This window comes from Tachypleus tridentatus, chromosome 10, assembly GCF_004210375.1.
Source record: "Tachypleus tridentatus isolate NWPU-2018 chromosome 10, ASM421037v1, whole genome shotgun sequence".
Lineage (NCBI taxonomy): Eukaryota > Metazoa > Arthropoda > Merostomata > Xiphosura > Limulidae > Tachypleus > Tachypleus tridentatus.
In genome coordinates this window covers 68,067,648-68,087,434 of record NC_134834.1, presented here as the reverse complement: position 1 = coordinate 68,087,434, position 19,787 = coordinate 68,067,648, and the positions used below count along the sequence as shown (strand labels likewise).

At 36.6% G+C, this 19,787-nt stretch overlaps 1 pseudogene across 1 annotated transcript in view; it reads left to right on the top strand.

The window, feature by feature from the left end:
• LOC143229487 (polycystin-2-like) overlaps nucleotides 1–19,787 on the top strand; it is a 73,839-nt pseudogene that overhangs the window by 19,366 nt on the left and 34,686 nt on the right. Inside the window, exon 5 of the transcript XR_013015901.1 lies at nucleotides 4,137–4,247. The product of XR_013015901.1 is annotated as a polycystin-2-like (transcript). The remainder of the gene's footprint in view (nucleotides 1–4,136; nucleotides 4,248–19,787) is intronic.

Sequence of the window (19,787 nt, the reverse complement as noted above, 5' to 3'; positions counted from 1 at the left end):
ATATATATATATATAGTAAGTTACAGCGTTACAAGTTTAATACGATTTTCCCGAACCAGACCAAGGAAAACGCGAGAAAGAGCGTATTACGCTATTATTAACAAACTTGATACACTTGAATTACAGTAATATTGAAAGTAATTTCAAGTATTATGTGATAAAATTACTATCATGAGAAATCCAATTTAGATGATGAATTCTTTTGTAGTAACTTATGAATGTTCTATAAAATAACATAATAAATTTTCTTTGAATACAAGAGTTTATTCTTTGTTTTGGCAGTACATGTATCAGCAGTCATGTATTTCTGTAAACTTATTTTTGCAATGTAAATGTATCAAAAATATGTCGTTTTTCGGTTTTCTCAAAGTATAGCGATCAATTCATTTTTAAGATTTGATTCTCGATTCCTCTAGTGGTGTGCATTTGGGGTAATAAACTGCCTATTTTTGGAGCTGTAATATGTAGATCTTTAAATTGAACGACACTTGTGAGTTCACACGGTATTATAGCCAGGTTACTGTTTATTTAGATAAAACAACTATACTAATTAATAATGACGGAAAGAAAATACTTCGATTATGAGCAAATACTTTTTTCTACTTTGCGACGCTGAACATATTCAAGAACGAAAGTATTGCTGTGTTATTATAGTGACATTTAACACTTAAATAACGGTTTTAAAAGGTATGATGAATTCCGTTATAATAAAATTTGGATCACACGTGTCCATTACATCTCATCTTACTAGTTATTGAGTGAAAATTTAATGCTTTTCACTTGCACCCTTATATTCCTAACATTGCAAATAAATTGAACACTTTTAGAGGAATTTCATAAGACACAGAATTAAAAGGTGGAAAATGTTTTATTGTAAACGGTGAAGAGTAAGTTTCTGATCACACACACGTACTCAAATAAAATGTTTTATTGTAAACGGTGAAGAGTAAGTTTCTGATCACACACACGTACTCAAATATTGTTGTTTTGAATTAAGCACAAAGCTACACAATGGGCTATCTGTGCTCTGCCTACCACGGGTATCGAAACCCGGTTTTTAGCGTTGTAAGTCCGCAGACATGCCGCTGAGCCACTGGGGGGCTACACGTACTCTCAAGGCACTAACTTGAATACTAGTGACTTACAAAGACGTACATTGAATTCAGATTGCAATTAGAAACCAAAATATTTGCTTTGTCAAATTCATTAAAATAGTTATGTTGATGTTATGCATAATGCTTTATTAAATTTTGGATTTGAAAAACGCGTTCTGAACTTTATATTGTCACTGATTTTGGTTGATTTTGAGGTAAAACTTCTAAGTAGCTGATAAATGTTTTGAGGAAACCATCTCACATTTTCAATTTGACAGAGAGAATTTGTTTGTTTTATATTTGTGTGAATCATCACGCAGGTGCAACGTCCCGTGTGCGTTCATATGATGTTAGCTATTACTGTTTTAATTTGAACTGGCTGACCATTTTTGTTCACAGTATGCGAAATTTTCTGAATATTAATACATTAATATGCAAGTTACATTGATTAAAATGTACGTGCAATAAATTTCAAGCAGATGCGTGTAATGTTTGGAATTGCTGAAGCTATTAGTTTTCATAATTTAATAGTTCTATGCTCAATAATTCATATATATATATGATGCCATTTACTGTGACGCTCAACACAACTTAGATTAGTTCCCGGGCTGTAAGATCTAATTGTTTAGTCTGTGGATTTCGCGTTCTTGGGATCTTAGCACAGTTTCGTGTTTTCATTAAATGTATTCGAATCAAGGTTTAGCAATTAACATCAGAAAAATAAATAATGTGAAAAAGCACATCTTTGCTTGTTTTAATACTTGATATTAACTATAACTGAATGTTGATGTCTAAGAGCTAAACATGGAAGCTTTCGTTGTTTCAAAATTTCCATCATTATCTAAAGGAAGTTTTTATTGTTTTCATTGTAAAACTTTTTCATAAAATCTTACTTGCTATTAAAGTTTTTTACACATAGTGCGGTAAGAGGGCGCTGTATATAAATTTTACAAATTTCTGTCGGCTCAGTTTATATCATGTTTCATGTGATTCGTGGTTAACACATACTCGAATTATTTTTCTTTGACAAAACAGAATAATAACTTGTCCTCACATATATGTACACTCAAACATAACACTTGATAAATAAAAAATGTGGTAAACCACAGTGTGTCTGTGAGTATATAAACTAATTTATAAAGTACAAAATTTTTTTGAATAAACATTAGAAAACATTGCCTTGCCTATCGTATTTCGAATAAAAACTTCGAACAAGCTTAATCATAGATATTTACTTGCTAAATATCCCAGATGTTTATGTGTAATTGACAAAGTTACAACAAAAAGCAAAGTTTCAAGACCAGTAACAAAGTAAAAAGGTGTATTATCATTTAAAATATGTCAATGGATTTTATAAGCATTTTTACACAGTAATAAAACTAAAATTAATAACTTTCTATAATAATAAAAGGGTGTATGTTTCTTATAGCAAAGCCACATTGGACTATCTGCCAAGCCCACCGAGGGAAATCGAACCCTTGATTTTAGCGTAGTAAATCCGTAGAATTACCGCTGTATTAGCGGTGGGCAAATGAAAGGGAGTGTCTGTGTGTGTGTGTGAACGCCATAGCTCCAAGAATAAAGAACCTATAACACTGAAATTGTGCACCCGTACTAAGTGGACCCTGCGGATGGGCATTATTAATTATCTACGTGCGTGGATACTGGCTTTTCTATATATTAGAAGTTGTTATGTAAGGAGCCACTTCTTTTCTATTTATTTTTTGCTAGCATGTCCTATTAAAAAATGCACATGTGCGCACGCACGTAAATAAGATAAGTAAAAATATTATATTGCACACCCTCAGGGTCCACTTGACATGGATGTAAAATTTTAGGTTTGTAGGTTCTTTCCCTTTTAAGCTGTGGCAGTTACACCTACACGGACGTATGCATACATGGAAAAGTAACGCTCAGACGCATACCTTCAGATTCTACTTTTTATGGGTGCACAACTTCAGATTTTTAGTTTCTTTCCTTTTGGAGATATGGTGGCCACACATATACAAACACACACGTGCTTGCGAACGGTCATGGGCCCACGCACACATATGCCTGCCTGTCTGTTTGTATTTTATATAAGAAATAATTTTTTTCTATGTGATGAATGCTAGTTTGTCCTTATTACAAATATGTGCATGCCGCGCACACGTATTTCAGTAATAATACCCAGGTGCACACCTTTAGAGTCCACGTGGTGTGGGTGCAAACTTTTAGGTTTCTAAGTTTCTTGCTCTTGGAGCTATGTAGGTCACATATTCTTTTCTGTAGTTTTTTGCTTGTTTATCTCACAGAAAAGATGCAATGCGCACTTAGTATATGTGCAACAACATTTCAAGTTTCTAGGTTCTTCTTGAATTATGGGAGTCACACATACGCACACACAGACCCACAGATATTCCATTTTTTATTATATATAGAAATCACAGATATGTGTGTGTCTGTGTATCTGTGTGATTACCATAGCTCCAAGATGAGATAACCTAGAAACCTGAACTTTGGTACCCATACCAAGTGGATCCTAAGGGTCTACATCTGGGTATTACCTATCTTATCCACGTGAGGCAAGTTAGTGAAAAACCACACAATAAAGAAGTGATTTTTATAGAAAACTTCTAATTTATGGAAAAATCAGTACGGTTTAGTGACAATACGTTTCAGCAATGGCTTTTATGTCATGTTCTCAGCAACAAAAATATATAGGTTATATTTTTGTGTTAAAAGGTTATCAGAATATACACACACTATCAATCTAATAATCCGAGTGAAGCCAGTTAATTTCGCCAGCTCTTAATAGAAGGTGAGGCACTTAATGAAATTATTTCTTTGAATGTTTGTTTCGAATTAACCAGGGAGGGAATTTTATGATAAACGAGAAGAACGAATTTTATTCTATTGAATTTTTTTGTTGTATAGTTTTAAGACCAGATATTTTAAAGTGAAGGATGTATTGAGATTCATAAACTTACAGCTTCTTGGCTTAGTTAATTTGTTTAATGGTAAATCACGATTATGTTTTAATGAACATCTCTTTGGCTTTAGGATGTTGGAGAACGAGAGAAATGGCTTCGGACGAGGACAAAGATTGGCACGTGAAAACGACGTTACGCGAACTTATAATTTACATCATCTTCGTTGTGGTTCTTTGTATCTGTAAGTCTTCTGTAAATGGAATTTTATTAGTTTATTCAAATTTCAAATTTTTGGTAGTTGATCGTAAACACTCAAGCTTGTTTTAATACGTAAATGTTTTTTTTTTTTTACTTTTGTGCGTTTGTGTGTTTCACAGCATTTGTTTTCACTTCTGTTTTTCCTGACTTGGCATGGCCTGGTGGTTAGAGAGCTCGGCTCGCAATTTCCAGGTTACGGGCTCGAATCCCATTACTGAAGTTTTTCTTTCTTTGAACTGTTAAAGCGTTATATTGTAACCATCACCAACTATTCTTTGGTAAAAGGAAACTTAATAATTGACGGTGAGGGGTGTCGTCCGATTACCTTGTCTCTGTTCTATAATTTCAGAATTAGAAACTGCTAGGACTAATAACATTCGAAAAGCTTTACAAGAAATAAAAAACAATTTCTTTTATTTTTAAAAAAATTTATATGCCTGAATACGTGAATTTAATTAGATTACATTAAATAAATACTATCTAACATGATCGACAGAGAAATTATTTTGTGTGTCAAAAGCCTGGTTGTAATTCCATCTGCCAGACATATTGTTAAGTCTGTGTTTTTTATAAGTTGTCCTGATGATTTTTAGTATTATTTGATATAAATCCCCCGCCCCCACAAGTGGCTCATCGGTAAGTCTTATAGCTTACATCGCTATCATTCCGTTTTGAGTGTTCGTGGTAGACTTAGCACAGAGAGCTTATTGTGTGACTTCGTGCTTAAGAACAAACAAATATATATTGTTTTTCTTCGAATATTAACATGTTAGGCGTGCACGTTCCACATACAGTACACGGTTTATCCATTTCAAATTTATTTGTTTTCCGTTACCTTGTACTTCAAGATGTATCGACACGATTGGGAACGTTCTTTGGTATAGATCAGGGGTGGCCAAACTTGCTTAACGTAAGAGCCATATGCGATAAACTTCAGATGTTTGAGAGCCACAAGACATGAACAAATATTACACACGTCTTTATTGTTACATGTACAATTTGTTACATAATTTTTATATAAATATTAAGAAATACATGTACGTAATAATATTTATTCATGTATGTAGTTTTTAAACTGTTAATTTGTATTAGTTTCAATAATAACAAAGTACACACACACACACACACACACACATACCAAGTGTTTTCAAAATCCTGGCTGATTATTGTTGTAACTATATTGAGCGTATTTAACACGGTAACGAACTATAGAAATGCCAAAGAAAAATATACAAATTTGCATTTCATTAACATTAAATGAAACTGCCAGAAATAAAAATAAAAGGGGTAAAACAGATATTTTTAATGGCTTTTATTTGTCTTAGTAAATATCTGGTCGAAACGTGGAGGTGAATATGTAAAACAATAAAATTAAAGATATTTTAATCAGATACCACCTTACAAAATGTTAGTCTTATCATAATATTTTTGTGACACAAACAGACATTGATGCAATTATCAGACTATTTACTGTTAGTAGAGATGTTGTGAGTTTCAATCTTGTTTGTGAGTCGTTGAAATTTCGGCCATTATGTTGTCAATGATGTACGAATTAGTTCTGTCAGGTGTTGATTTGTGAGGATTGCACAATGCTTCGACTTCACAAACTTCATTGCAAGTACAGTGATTCACAGCAGTATGTTGTGCTGAAAATTGAGATGATTCGCACACTGGTTTTCTTCTGTTCAGGATATTTTATTTCTGGAACTTGCTTCCAGAACTCAATTGTAATATCGGATTTATGGACCATCTTTAGAACCAGGTCCTGTAGATCTATTAGTTCTACTTCCACAGCAGATGATCCTGTAACCAGAGGTTCGAGAATTGGACAACCATTATTGATGACATCAACCATGAATGGATTTATAAGAAAGGTGAAGCAGGGTTTCAGCTTCTACAATTCCTCAAACCTGTCTAGGAAATTATCAAGCGGTCCTTGTAATTTATCTTTGTATTCTTCAAGTTTGTGGTCTTTTTTATTTCAATACCAGGAAATGTATTTACACTCCTTTTGAGATTGGGAAAGTAACTGAAGTTTCTTAACAGTTCGATTCTTCGAAAAAGTCTTTTATTCTGAAAGCTTAAAATTGCCTGAGTAAGATTAGAAACAATTTCATCCTTTCCCTGGAGTGCCAAGTTGAGAGTTTGTAGAGATGGTTCATTATATCAGTAAGGAACATTAGATCGTGCACCCATTCATCATTTCTCACTTGAGGATAGAATATTTTCTTTTCTTAAGAAAAGTAATAATAGGCTCCAACAGATCGACAGACATATTTAAGAAATTGCTGGTTGACAACCACTTCACAATGCAGAAGAAAGAAACATCACTTGATTTATCTTCAAGCTCCAGTTCTTCAATAAAATTTTTGAGCTGTTGGTGGGTCTTCCCATTTAAGCGTATGAAATTGACAATTTCATAACATTTTCATACGTAAAGTATCTGGTGTTCACGATAAATAATGCAAAGAACAGAGAGAAACACTAGAAAGCTGGGTCACTTTTCATAAGTGCAATTAATTCTGCATTTTTCCTCACTATTACAGGTGCTCCATCTGTTGAACACTGACGACTTTATCCAATGGAATATCAGCATTTGTTAAGGCTCTGCCAAGCGCATTTTAAATGTCAACACCTTGAGTTGTTATTTTTAGTGCCACTAAGTCCAACATCTCTTCTTTCGCAGTTACATCAGAGGAAACATAACGAATAAATACCGCCAGTTGTGAGTTGTCTTGTATGTCCGTAGATTCGTCAAGGGCTTTAAATCATTTTGCATTTTGTCTCAAACATCATCACTGATCTGGGAGATACGTCTCTCTGTAGAGCGTGTGAAGCTGGTGTTTGGGCTATTAGTCGCTGAAGTTGTGTGTTATTTCGATGTAACCCTGCAACAACTTCAGCTATATTCTTAAAAAATTCACCATCAGAATATGGGTGTTTAGCATGAGCAAAATTTTATGATATAACAAAACTAGCTTCAGTCGTATCAACTTCCTTACTGAACGTTGTCAGCAGTGTCTGCTGGCTATTTAGTGATGATTTTAACACAGTTAACTTGTTTCTCCGTAATTTTGATTTAGGTAGATAATCAGACGAAATGTTTTTGTGATTTCTTTTATTGTGGCGTTTCAAGTTACTAGCCTTATAATGACTGAGTAACACATTACAGATAATACACAAATGTTTACCTCCTTCAACAGTGAATGCAAAATCTTCCTCCCACTCTGGCTTAAGATTTCTGTTTTCATCCTTATACTTTTGCTTCTTACAATTTGATGACTCCATCTTTCTTCACAAAGTTTTGACAGGCACTTCTAAAAAAATTAAAGTTAAAAGAAACAGTAAGCTCTAACACGCTCAACGCAACCAAACTCTACGTCGCCAAGTATCATATTAACACTCCGCTAATTTCACTGCCCGCAACAAAGCCACACACGCCACAATTACACTATCGCAAGCCACGCCCATTAAATCTAACATTGTCAACTCCGGCTTGTACGATTACTGATTCTCCAGCACAGTTTCTCTGTAATCCTTGCTGATCCGAAATTTATTTAATCCCCGACACAAATCTTGTATTAAAATTTAAATTCTTAAATATATTTACTGACCATGAACATTAAACTTACATTTTAATCCATTGAACTCTCAGTTTATACCCGGTTAATAATTATAAAGCTTGAAAAAATTTTATTTGCCTTTTATATTAATTGTGATGTAAAAAGGAGTTCAGCCAACATATTTCCGCGAGCCGCACGTTATATGTCAAAGAGCCACATGTGGCTCGTGAGCCGCGGTTTGGCCACCCCTTGTTTCAGTTCAACTGCATAAATTTTATGTATGTATGTATGTGTGTGTATGTGTGTACGTAATAATGCACAAACAGTACGCAAAAATATGCATCACTTGGACAGTAAGTCAGAAACTGTATACATCTAAAAACATACAAAACTCGTTTAGTTATTATTTTGAATTATTGCTCAGGATATAAATATGACTAACGTGTATTTTGTATTTTGGAAAAAGCTAATAAGACTATCTACCGCCGTCCTTATTCCTTAATATTGAAATATACTGACCAGAAGAAAGGCAGCCAATCGGTAGCTTTCTATACCACATACCCACCAGCAGTCCTAAGTAATTATTTGTCACTAACTTAAATCTTCTAAAATGGCCAAACCTTATCAGGTATTGTTGGGATTACGACCGAAAACATGGAACAACGACAAGTATCCAACTATTGAATGAATAACATTTTAATAACTTTGAGTTGTTGTTTTGTTTTATGACATTTCACACTTCTCGCTAGATTGTTTTATAAAATTAAGTACATTAAGTTCTTATTTTCTTTCTGATATTTGTAGTTAGTTTCAGAAACTGTTAATAATACCCAGCCATTTGTTCAGTGATAGCTGTCGTTTATAATATTTGACGTAGTTATATCTTTATTTGTATTTACTTTCTTTTTACGGTAGCAGATAGCATATCTGTATTCAGTATTTCGTAAACTTTAATGTGGTACTTGAAGTTTTCTGAAAGAATAAGATAAACAGCTACATATGTGTGGCGTACACGTAGCAGAAAAATAAGTTTTGCACGAACCAGATGTGACATATTCGATATCTTGTAAATTTTATTCTAATATCTGTAGTTTTCCGAAAGGACAAGATAAACAGCTGCATGTCCATGGTATGCACGTGGCTGAAGAATTGGCTATTTACTTGTGATAATTTTAAGAGAGGTAACTTAAGTTTAGATTTTCTGGATGTTTAATAATCACGCATACAACCAAAAGTTTGAAATGTTACCTTTTAACAGCATCTATTTCGAGACTCAGTTTTACGTTCGAGTGCGTTACTAACTGTATTAAGTGAATAGTTCTTAAGCTTTTCTGGTAACGGAAAAATTGGGATGTTGTTTCTCATGCAAGTTTTATATAGTAACCAAATAACTGATCTCACACAGTATGTGAAAGAAACAGAAAACTCTGAAAACATATTCGTGGTGGAATTTTATTGTAAAATCACCGTGGATAAAGCAGATCTATTAGTAAAATCATATATTACCTTCGTGGGTGTTATTGTAAACTTTGATAATTTTATCTTAATTTTAGGAAATAGCTTCCTGAACGCACAATCTGTGCATGTCTGCTGACAGCATCTCAGGGTTCACGAGTGCCTGATAAACTTGATCAAAGTTGAATGTCTGTTAGGATAAACAAATATTATTTGATTCAATTACATACAACATGTATTGTAGGCTAATATGAAATGCTGGAAATTGTAGATTCTCACCTAAATGCGTAAACAATGGATTCAGATTTTTTAAAATAGTTATAATTCATTTGAGCATAAAACAACTACATTTGAGCATTAATCACATCTTCATCAAACACACAAGGTGTGACAAAGGAAACATACCACTCTTCGCAAGTTCTCAACTTTTCGGATCGTTTTTCAGTACGAAGTTGGGGAATACGTGTTCAGTTCGGTTTATCAGAGGATTTTTCGACTCAACTACTGTTGTGATTGATCAAATATATATAAAGATAATTTTGAGCCGAAATCCATCTTTTGATTGGATCGGTGGGTTTCAATCCCTTCTTGCTGCACATACCCTCTGTCAGACCGAGATGCTTGCGTTGTGTACTTGCCGTACATACTTTGTTAAAAACAGCAACAAACTTAGAGAGGTTTAAATGCACATAAAAATAATTCAAGGATGAATCAACAATATTAAGTATTGGCTCGTGAAAACCAGGGGCTTCCAAACTGGGGGCCGCAGGAAAGTGTTTGGAGGGTCATAACAAAAACAAAGTACAGAATACTTTTAAGATACTCAGTATCTAAAGGTTCATTAGGATAGAGAGTTTATGTTGGGAAAGTTTTGGAACTCATGAGCTAGTGAAATACGCTGGTAACTAATCGAGACTGCCTTCCAGGTTTGTGGCATGGGGTTTATTTCATTTTTAATGTTTTTCAAATATTCCCTCGTATCCCCACGAATATTAGCACCACAGGTTGTGAACAGTTGGGCTAGAGGAGAATAATGCACGAAAACATCTCCAGATGATGCCTAACACATCAGGAAATATGAAGTGAAATAAGGGCTAATGTACGTAGTACGTTTAGTAAGGTTCAAGACTGGTGTGTAGTTAGACGCTTATCATTGTATTATATAATACTAGTATAGAATACCCATGTTCCGCAACGAGGTTCAACAGCCCCTCATACGCTCACCATGTACCGATCAAGTTTTCTCTGTTTTCCCCAGTTACTTCTATACCCACCCCATAGAGAGTTCATACCCAGAAACAAACCCCATTAAGACCCTGCCTCTAGTACCTGAGCATGTATCACGTTTGACCCCACTAAGTTTATAAGTAGGGGGTATGAATACATTTGCAAGCATGGCGCCATTGAAACTTAAAAAAACCAGGAATACCGAATTAGATGCTAGGTTTGAGTTTAGCGACCCCGAAAAAACATTTCCACACTCCTGTAATTCTTGGGTGACCTTTCGGATGCGTTTTAACTTCTTTCAGTAGGGAATACTACACCATATGGATAAGCAAACTCACAGGCCATTCGAGTTCGCATGTCAGGTTTGGGTTTCAAAACTCTGGGAGACGTTTGTGAACAAAGAAAACAATTCCACACACTATACAGGTTTTGTCAGGTATGGCCTGGTGGTTAGAGCGTTTAACTCGCAACTTACGCGTCGCAGGTTTGAATCCCCGCCACCAAACATACTTGTCCTTTCAGCTGTGTGGGGGTTATAATGTGACAGTCACCGACTATCTGTTGGTAAAAGATGACGGAAGGTGGTGTTGACTACCTGTCTTCCGTCAAGTCTATCATTGCTAATTTAGGGATAGCTACCTCAGATAACTCGCGAGTACATTTGCACGAGATTCAAAATAAAACAAACCACTTGTCACGCATTGCCAATCGTAAAAAAAAAGAAAAACATAAATTATTTATTAGTAAAAGATGAAACTGTTTATTAATTTATATCTCTGGTAACAAAATTGAAATATGGTGTGATAGCTGTCATCAACACTCCGTAGAATATTAAATAAATTTACTGTGATTTGTGTGCCTAGTATTGAAAAATAATTTTTGGTATGACATCGATAGTTGTAAAATGTACCGCTATTTTATGATGGAATTAAACTACACCACAGGAAATATAAAATATTTTGTGGAAAAAATACACTTTTTTAAACTGTTAAAGATTTCAGATGATTAATAAAAATGTCTAAGAAAACGATTAAGGTCTCACTTTTGAACGATATAATGGTATAATTTGATGAATATACACGCATTGAATTATTTCGAATTCTAGTAATAAAAACTTCATATCAAACGGGAAAAAAATTTACAACTCGTAGAAAGCGTCCTCCTCCTATCAATGCTTTCAATTTTTGCACGTGTGTATGTGTGTTTCATATATCAATGCCACATTAGGCTATCTGTTGAGTCCCCCGAGGGGAATCGAACCCCCTTTTTGCACGAACCAACCTACATTGAACAACAAAAGATTCCCCACCTTTATCTTTTTTTAAAATAATTAATGTATATAATATTTATCATAGACATGTATATTATTCCTATGGGAGTATTTACGCAACGCTTTACACTGTATAAAATCTTAACAGTTTTTTTTTGACACGCATTGATTTTCATATGTACCAGTTTTCTGACATGTTATACAAGAAAAAGAAGAGAGAAAAATAACAGAATAATATCGAACAAATTAAGGATTAACACTAATCTATTATCGTTTCTTAAGCAATTAAAATCGAATATATATTACTGATTAAAACGATAAAAAAAACCCTAAAGGGGAACCCACTTTCAAGCAACTATATTGGTAACATCACCAGGGTGACAAACTAAGAAAGTGTTATGTTGATTGAGTACCCAAAACGTTGAAATTTTCTGTAATAGTTGTTTTCCCTGCAATATTCGCATGTACGAGGGCTGTTCAAAAAATACGCGGACTCTTTGAATTGCGCGGCTCCAGTTGGTTCCAGGAGAATCCGCTTGGTGTCGCAAGGTTTGCACAGATCAGCTGATTACGACGCCATTTCCCGATTGCAGATATCTTCATTTGTGTATTAGCTACGCGGTTTTAAGTGAAGTGCGATTTTTTCGTTTGGCGGATTTCAGAATGAATGACCTGAAGGAGCAACGACTTGCTGTGAAATTTTGTGTTAAACTTGGAAAATCGGCGACTGAAACTTTTGCTATGCTTAACACGGCTTACGGTGATGTTGCTATGAAGCGTACGGCATGTTTCAAGTGGCATGAACGTTTTAAGGATGGTCGACAGTCCATTGAAGATGATGAGCGTCCTGGACGTCCTTCCACGTCAACTGACGACCCACACGTCGACAAAATCAACACCCTGGTGCGGGCAAATCGACGTCTGACTGTCAGGGAGCTTGCTGAAGAGTGTGGGATATTAGTTGGATTTTGTTACGAGATTTTGACCGAAAAATTGAAGATGCACCGTGTTGCTGCGAAATTCAGCCCTCAGAACTCGTGAGTTTATGGCCAAACACTCGATCACTGTTCTTTCCCCCCCCCTACTCACCTGACCTTGCTCCTTGCGATTTTTTCTTGTTTCCCAAACTCAAAGGACCCTTGAAAGGAAGAAGATTTGAGACGATTCCCGAGATTAAGGCAAATGCGACGAAGGAGCTGGAGGACATTACAAAAGAAGCGTACCAGGACTGTTTCAACAAGTGGAAACACCGTTGGGATAAGTGTGTGCGTTGGGGAGGAGAGTACTTTGAAGGGGTCCCAGACCTGTAACTTCTAAATAAAGTACATTTTGTTTTATGACGTCTGTCCGCGTATTTTTTGAACAGACCTCGTAGAAAGTATGAAAGTTGGTGTGAAGAACAAAACGACTCTGACAACAGCCTCAATTTATGACATACATCGCTCTTTTGGAAAACAACAACAACAACAACATTTTTTTTGAAACTTTGACCAAATTGAATTTATTGATGAACCCCACCTATCGTGATAAATGTTTTTTTAGTCATTTGTATTTCTGAAAACGTATAGATTTCAGGTTATTTACTTTTCTTCAGTTAAAAAATATTCATGTTGAGCTCTTTGCTCAAAAGTTTTATTGATCTTTGGACCAAGTATGGTCTGATGGTTCAAGTGTCACGCTGTAGATCGAACGATTGGTTCAAGGCTCGAGACGTGATGCTGTAAACGCATTTGTAAAGGGTTAGACAAAGCCATCGTGGCGACGGTTGCTGCTAATGACTGCCTTTATTTTAGCCAGTAATAAAACTTAAGAGTAAGCTATCTCTGAAACCTAGGAGTCTCTAACTTAGACGTTTAGCTAACGGACACGTAAGATGTTGTATAGATTTAAAACTGTAACTCATTTCTGAATGAGCTTTACAAATTTTAACGCTTTCTCTCTAGTCTTACACTGCTAAATTAAGGACGACTAGTGCAGATAGCCCTAGTGTAGCTTTGCGGGAAATTCAAAAAACAAATAAACAATCTTTATAAAGTTATTTTTATCATACTTGTTTGTTTCCTTTTCATTTGCTATATTTTGTACATTATCAATACCAAGCATGGGGTATGCGTTTTCCTGATTCGATTTTGCTTATCAGGATGTCTACCAAAATACCCTAAAATCTAATTTTATGCGAAAAGTGACGCATTAACTGTTTCATATGTATATTTTCGATACAAGAAAGGAATAATTGTGCCCCAAATGTTAGAGTTCTGTAAAAGAAGTAGAGTAATAGGGTTTCTCTTTTGTTTTCTGTAGGCTTGTCTGGAAAAGTTACTTACTTAGATGAAATATTTTTAAATAGTGAAATTTTGATTCACTTCATTAACACGTGTACAGCGAATTAGGAGGCTTTGTAAATACAGTCAGTTTTATTTTGGTTCAGCCAGTAGTCTGCTGGAGAACCATCTAATATCTTAAACTATGCTGCTTTAGATATATATTTTCTCAAAGTTGATTTCCAACTTGGAATAAAGTTTTGGATAAAATGAAATATTTTTGCTTATAGAATTTCTTCTGCACCATAAGGAACAGTGCTGAAAGAATTACTGAAGGTTTGTTTGTTATTTATTGCGAAGTTACATAATGGATTATCTGTGTTGTGCCACAAAAGTATCGAAATTCGGCTTTAGCCTTCAAATTTGCTGCTGAACCAAAGGCATTACTGGAGAGAGTATTCGAGCTGAGAATTCAAATTATCTAGTTGATGAGAAACAGGCAAAGCTGACGCATGGGCACCTTCATTTCAATTCCTCGGGTGAATTCCTGTAAGTGGGGGACTTTCTAGGGAAGGTTCTGTATGTACAGTTTGCTTCCTTTGGGATTCAAACATCCACAAATGTGTTTGCCGTGTATGGCGTCTCATGAAGGGGAGGAGGGGATCTTGGTGGTTGATGAGTGTCATCTTGATGGACCAGTTATACCAGTGGCACTCCGACTCGTCACTCTGATCCTGAATTCTTGTAGACGGGTGGCCTTAAGGTGGCTACTTTTGGGCCAGTCGACTGGTTCTGTTAGGATAGGGTCCACTAAATGCCAGTGTTGGATGTTCTCAACGGGTCTTGTGGACTTTATGTCTAATGCTGATAATTGGGTATAATGCTCATGAAACCCTGACAATTTCATTGTTTAGCGTTATAGTACGTAGGGCTCCATAGTGAGTGGGGTAAGTGAGAACTGAATATTTTCCATTTCATGTGAATCCTTCACTGAACGAACCAAAAACCATAAAGAAAACCATACTGATTAGAAAGTGACGATGTATGGAAGTAACCCACGGATAAGTGATCATTTTTTAGTCATTTTGAGAAAGATTGGCCACAGTAGCTACCACCTGACTCATGTGCCGTGGGAGAAGTTGGAGCAAATTGACGACACTCCTTCACTACTCTCTCAGAACTTGATTCTGCTGTCGCTGGTTTTCCATCTGTTAATGAATACATGTATACAGAAAATGACTGTTATTTAAACAGCCGTTTGTTCTATCTCTAAATCCTGTACACGTTTCCCACTGTATCCTCGTTCATGGTGTTCTCCTGCCTGTCAGCGAACTTAGAAAATTTAGAAATTGGATACCACATCAACCCCCCTGAGGTTGTGTTTTCCTCCTCAATGGTCTTTACTTTTTCAGAATTCGCAGTTAGCAGTTCCTTCATTTGGCCTTTGTATTTGTACACAGCTAGCCGATTTGAGTTTGGTATTAAATAATGTTGCTGAGTCTAATGACCAGCTCATTTCTTTATAGTTTGTTATCAACCGTACCTGTGACTTAGGCCCGGCATGGCCAGGTGGGTTAAGGCGTGCGATTCGTAATCTGAGGGTCGCGGGTTCGCATCCCTGTCGCACCAAACATGCTCGCCCTTTCAGACGTGGGGGTGTTATAATGTTATGGTCAATCCCACTATTCGTTGGTAAAAGAGTAGTCCAAGAGTTGGCGGTGGGTGGTGATGACTAGCTGCCTTCCCTCTAGTCTTAGACTGCTAAATTAGGGACGGCTAGCACAGATAGCCCTCGAGTAGCTTTGTGCGAAATTCAAAACAAACAAACAAACTTTTTTGTGTCATCTGAAGGAAATGGGTAGTTCTGATTTGAAGTACCATCTTCTCTTTACCGAACTCTGTGGACTCTGACATGGTTTGTTGTGGCTCGGTTGTTGTTTACAGAATCCTCTCTACAGTTTTTGTTTTCACTGCCAAGTTATATGGTGTTTCTCTTGTCTTGGATTACAGTGAAGCTAAGCAGTATATTTCCTGTACTGTTTATAACGACTTTATCGGCTTTCTACTGGCTCTGCAGTCGCTTAAGGTGAATTCTGAGCCTTTTCTCTTAAGACATTCAGAAACAATTTGCCAAATTTTCTCTATCATCCGTTTCTGTCCAGTTTTTCAGAATACTTGGACATGTCGGTTATCTAGGGAACGAATTTGCCAACACCGCAACAAAGTCTGCCTGATCTGGCGCTGTCACATCCGTGCATGTACTCTACATAGATTATAGTTCTATGATCTAGGTACGGCTTTGCTCCAGTTAACAGTCGATGTGGAGTGAGCAAATTCACAACAATCTTTTCAAATCTAACCCGAAGTTGTTATTTGGCCGTTTAGTTTCCGTAAAGATCAGGAGAAGGAAATTGTCGTGTATAAGCTTTGCATTGACCACAGTTTTTATTTTAGACTTGCTTTTTTTCTAGCGGTTTCTCCCTGACGCTGGACAGTGCCATTGGTGGTGGCGATACTGTTTAGACTGTCCGTGTTTTAGCCTTTTACGTATTGTTGGTCTTTTAAATTAAGTTTATTTTTACCTGATTTTTTATATTTGCTTGGCTTTTAGTGTGTCTCCTTTATACTTTTCTTTATAGAATTTTACTTTTGTTTGTTTGTTTTTGAATTTCGCGCAAAGTTACACAAGGGCTATTTGCGGTAGCTGTCCCTAATTTAGCGATGTAAGACTAGAGGGAAGGCAGCTAGTCATTACTACCCACTAAGGCTTCTACGTTTACTAATTTCTGTAAACGTTTACACGTCACTCAGTACACGAAACTCTCCATGTACACTGAATTGATGTTGGTGTTGTGTTCAGTGAATATATTGGCCACATGTGAAATATGAATAAAATGAAAATTAATTGCAGGTGTGTCACGTGTTTTGTTTTAACATTTTACCTCACCCTGTTACTGCCAATCTTATCGCGTCATTACATTATCTTAGTTATGTTGCACCATACAAATGATAAAATATTATCGCTCTGAACCTTTTACTGAAAATGGGAAAAACCCAAGTACCAGGAGTGCGCATGCTCAGACACATACAGACAACGACAAAAACATGATGTCGGAGAATTGTTCTTATTTCCACACAAGTTTAGAAAAACATCAATGCATTAATTGAAGTGAATATGAAAGTTACAACGTGCAGTAGAAAACATATATATGTTGGACTTTGGGCCCACTCCTACTCCAAGTCAGTGACTCCTCCAAGAGTAGGGAGAGCCGGAACATCACTGGAGTGTGCAACACTGACATCCATTGGCTCTTGCTTGATGCGGACAGGGAGATTGGTAGCTGTATCGGGAGCTGAAGCCTCAAGTTTTACGGAGACATGATCCACACTCTTGGCATTGTTTTTGGCTTTTAATCGTTTGTTTAAAAAAATCAACATGTCCACTGTGTCGGGATCAAGAGACGATCTCAATTTTGTAACAGTTCCTGGCATAAACATATAATAGAAACATTTAAGTATTTACAATAGAACATATTCTGATATGTCGGATAACGGTATATATCTATAATCATGATGAACCACATGTGTGATATAGTGTGAATGTTTTATAAAAGAAATAAAGAACTCGCCACCAGCACAGGAAAATACCCGCTCGGACGGTACAGAGGTGCCTGGAATGGAGAGCAGCGTTCGGGCCAGTTTAGACATCGTTGGATACGATGATTGTTCATTTCGCCACCAGGCAAACGGAGATTCTTTGCATGGGATTGGCTTTTGCTCCAGGTAGAGTTCTAATTCAGCCTCGGGGGATTCAGGAACAACAACAGAACAGTCTTGTTCATAAAAATCACCTGACAAATAAGCCATGTCGTCTTGTGATAGTTTGCTGCCTGGTTTGGTACTTGAATTCACCTCGGCTGTTGGTGTTGAGGAACAGACTTGTCATCTGCTACTCCAGTGACTTGTGATGCAGACTGTGCCAGTTTTTGACAGCTACAAATAATTTCTCGGTGAACTACATCTCGCTGAGCTGGTGTCAAAAATGGCAATCCTTTGTATCGGGGATCCATGAAAGAACACATCAATCTAATGTTTTTGTACACGTCTTCAGTTTCTGTCTTGAAACGCCTTTTCAGATCTTGTGAGATTTCATCTTTGAAGTTTTTAACCACATTGTAATCTGAGTCTTTGGTCTTTAAATGGATCTCCAACAGACTGTATACGATCGGCATCACCCCAGAGAGGGTTGGATATTGTTCTGAGCAAAGAACCCTTGTGGCTATGTATAAAGGCTGAAGAACTGGAACAATACCTTGAATGACCTCCCAGTCTTTATCAGTAATGTCAAGAACCTTTGCTTGAGAGTCCTTCACAACATTACTGTGCAAGAATGCATATACAGCAAGTCTCTGTTCTATAAGTCTGTCAAACATCTCGTACGTGCTATTCCACCGTGTTGCACAGTCTATGATCAAACTATGGTGCGGTAATCCCATCTGCTTTTGACGTTGGGTGAGCTCATTGGAAGCTAACACGGATTTTCGAAAAAAAAGTTACTAGTTTTTTGGCGCTGTCAATAGCGTGGTTAATTGATCTGACTTTATCAAATGCAGATCTGATGCAGAGCTGCAGCGTGTGTGCGAAACATTTCACACTCAGCCAGCCAAGATTGTCGCAGCACAATGTCATGTTGCTGGCATTGTGTGTTATGAGTGCCGTAATTTTGTTCAGTGGTATGTGAAATTCTGACGTGATTGACCTCAGTTCATTAGCCAGATTTTCTCCAGTATGTCTGTCTGTGACTTCTCTTGTGGTTAAAACAACATTGTGCAGTGTCCAGTTCGAATCAAGATAACTGTTATGTACGCTTCAGTTGCCTGGCTTGTCCATAGATCAGACGTCATGGCAATACTCGTGCAGTGATTCAGGATATCATTGATGAGTAACTCTTTCTCAGTAGCAAATATTTTTTCCAGATGATTTGTGACCGTTTGTTTCGATGGTACAGTGTAACTGGGATTTAGTTCTCCACAAAACGCCCGGAAACCGAGTCCTTCACAGATTGATAACGGACGCAGGTCCACGGCACAAAATAAAGCTAACTTTTGTGTGCAGCTATTCCACCTATCCTTTGATAATACAGGTACTTTATATGCGTTGATTTTAGTTTGAACTTTTGTTTCTTCACAGTGGATTGACTTATGTTTATGCTTAAGGTGGTTTAGCATTGTTCCTGTTGAACCTCCAGAAAATGAAAGGTGAGTGAAACATAACTTACACTTCACTTTGTTGTTATTTTCACGTTCAAAATGGTCCCATACTTTTGAACGCTTGGCGGTAGCAGGCCTAGAACTAGCAGAATCCATTTTGTACCACTTCCGTTGGCTGGTTTGGGTGTGTGCGCGTGGCAATTTTCACATTCATACCAGACAACAATTACAAGATCGTTTGCACGTGATTTGACCATGTTTACGGCTGCATGCGCGCGCTGTCAGGGATCTTTACTGAAGTGTGTTTTGAGTGATGTTCGGGTAGAAGACAACAACAATTTGCATTTGCCATTTAGAAAACGATTTATGGAATAATTCTTTTTGCAGAAATATTTTGTACAATCTCATCCACCACTCGGTGCAGGTTATCCGAGGAGCCAATATGGCAAATGTGAGTAAATCGTAACAAAACAGCGAAAACTGTCCGGGACTGTAGGGAAAATATTTTGTCACAAATGAGAGCTACCGTATGTTTAT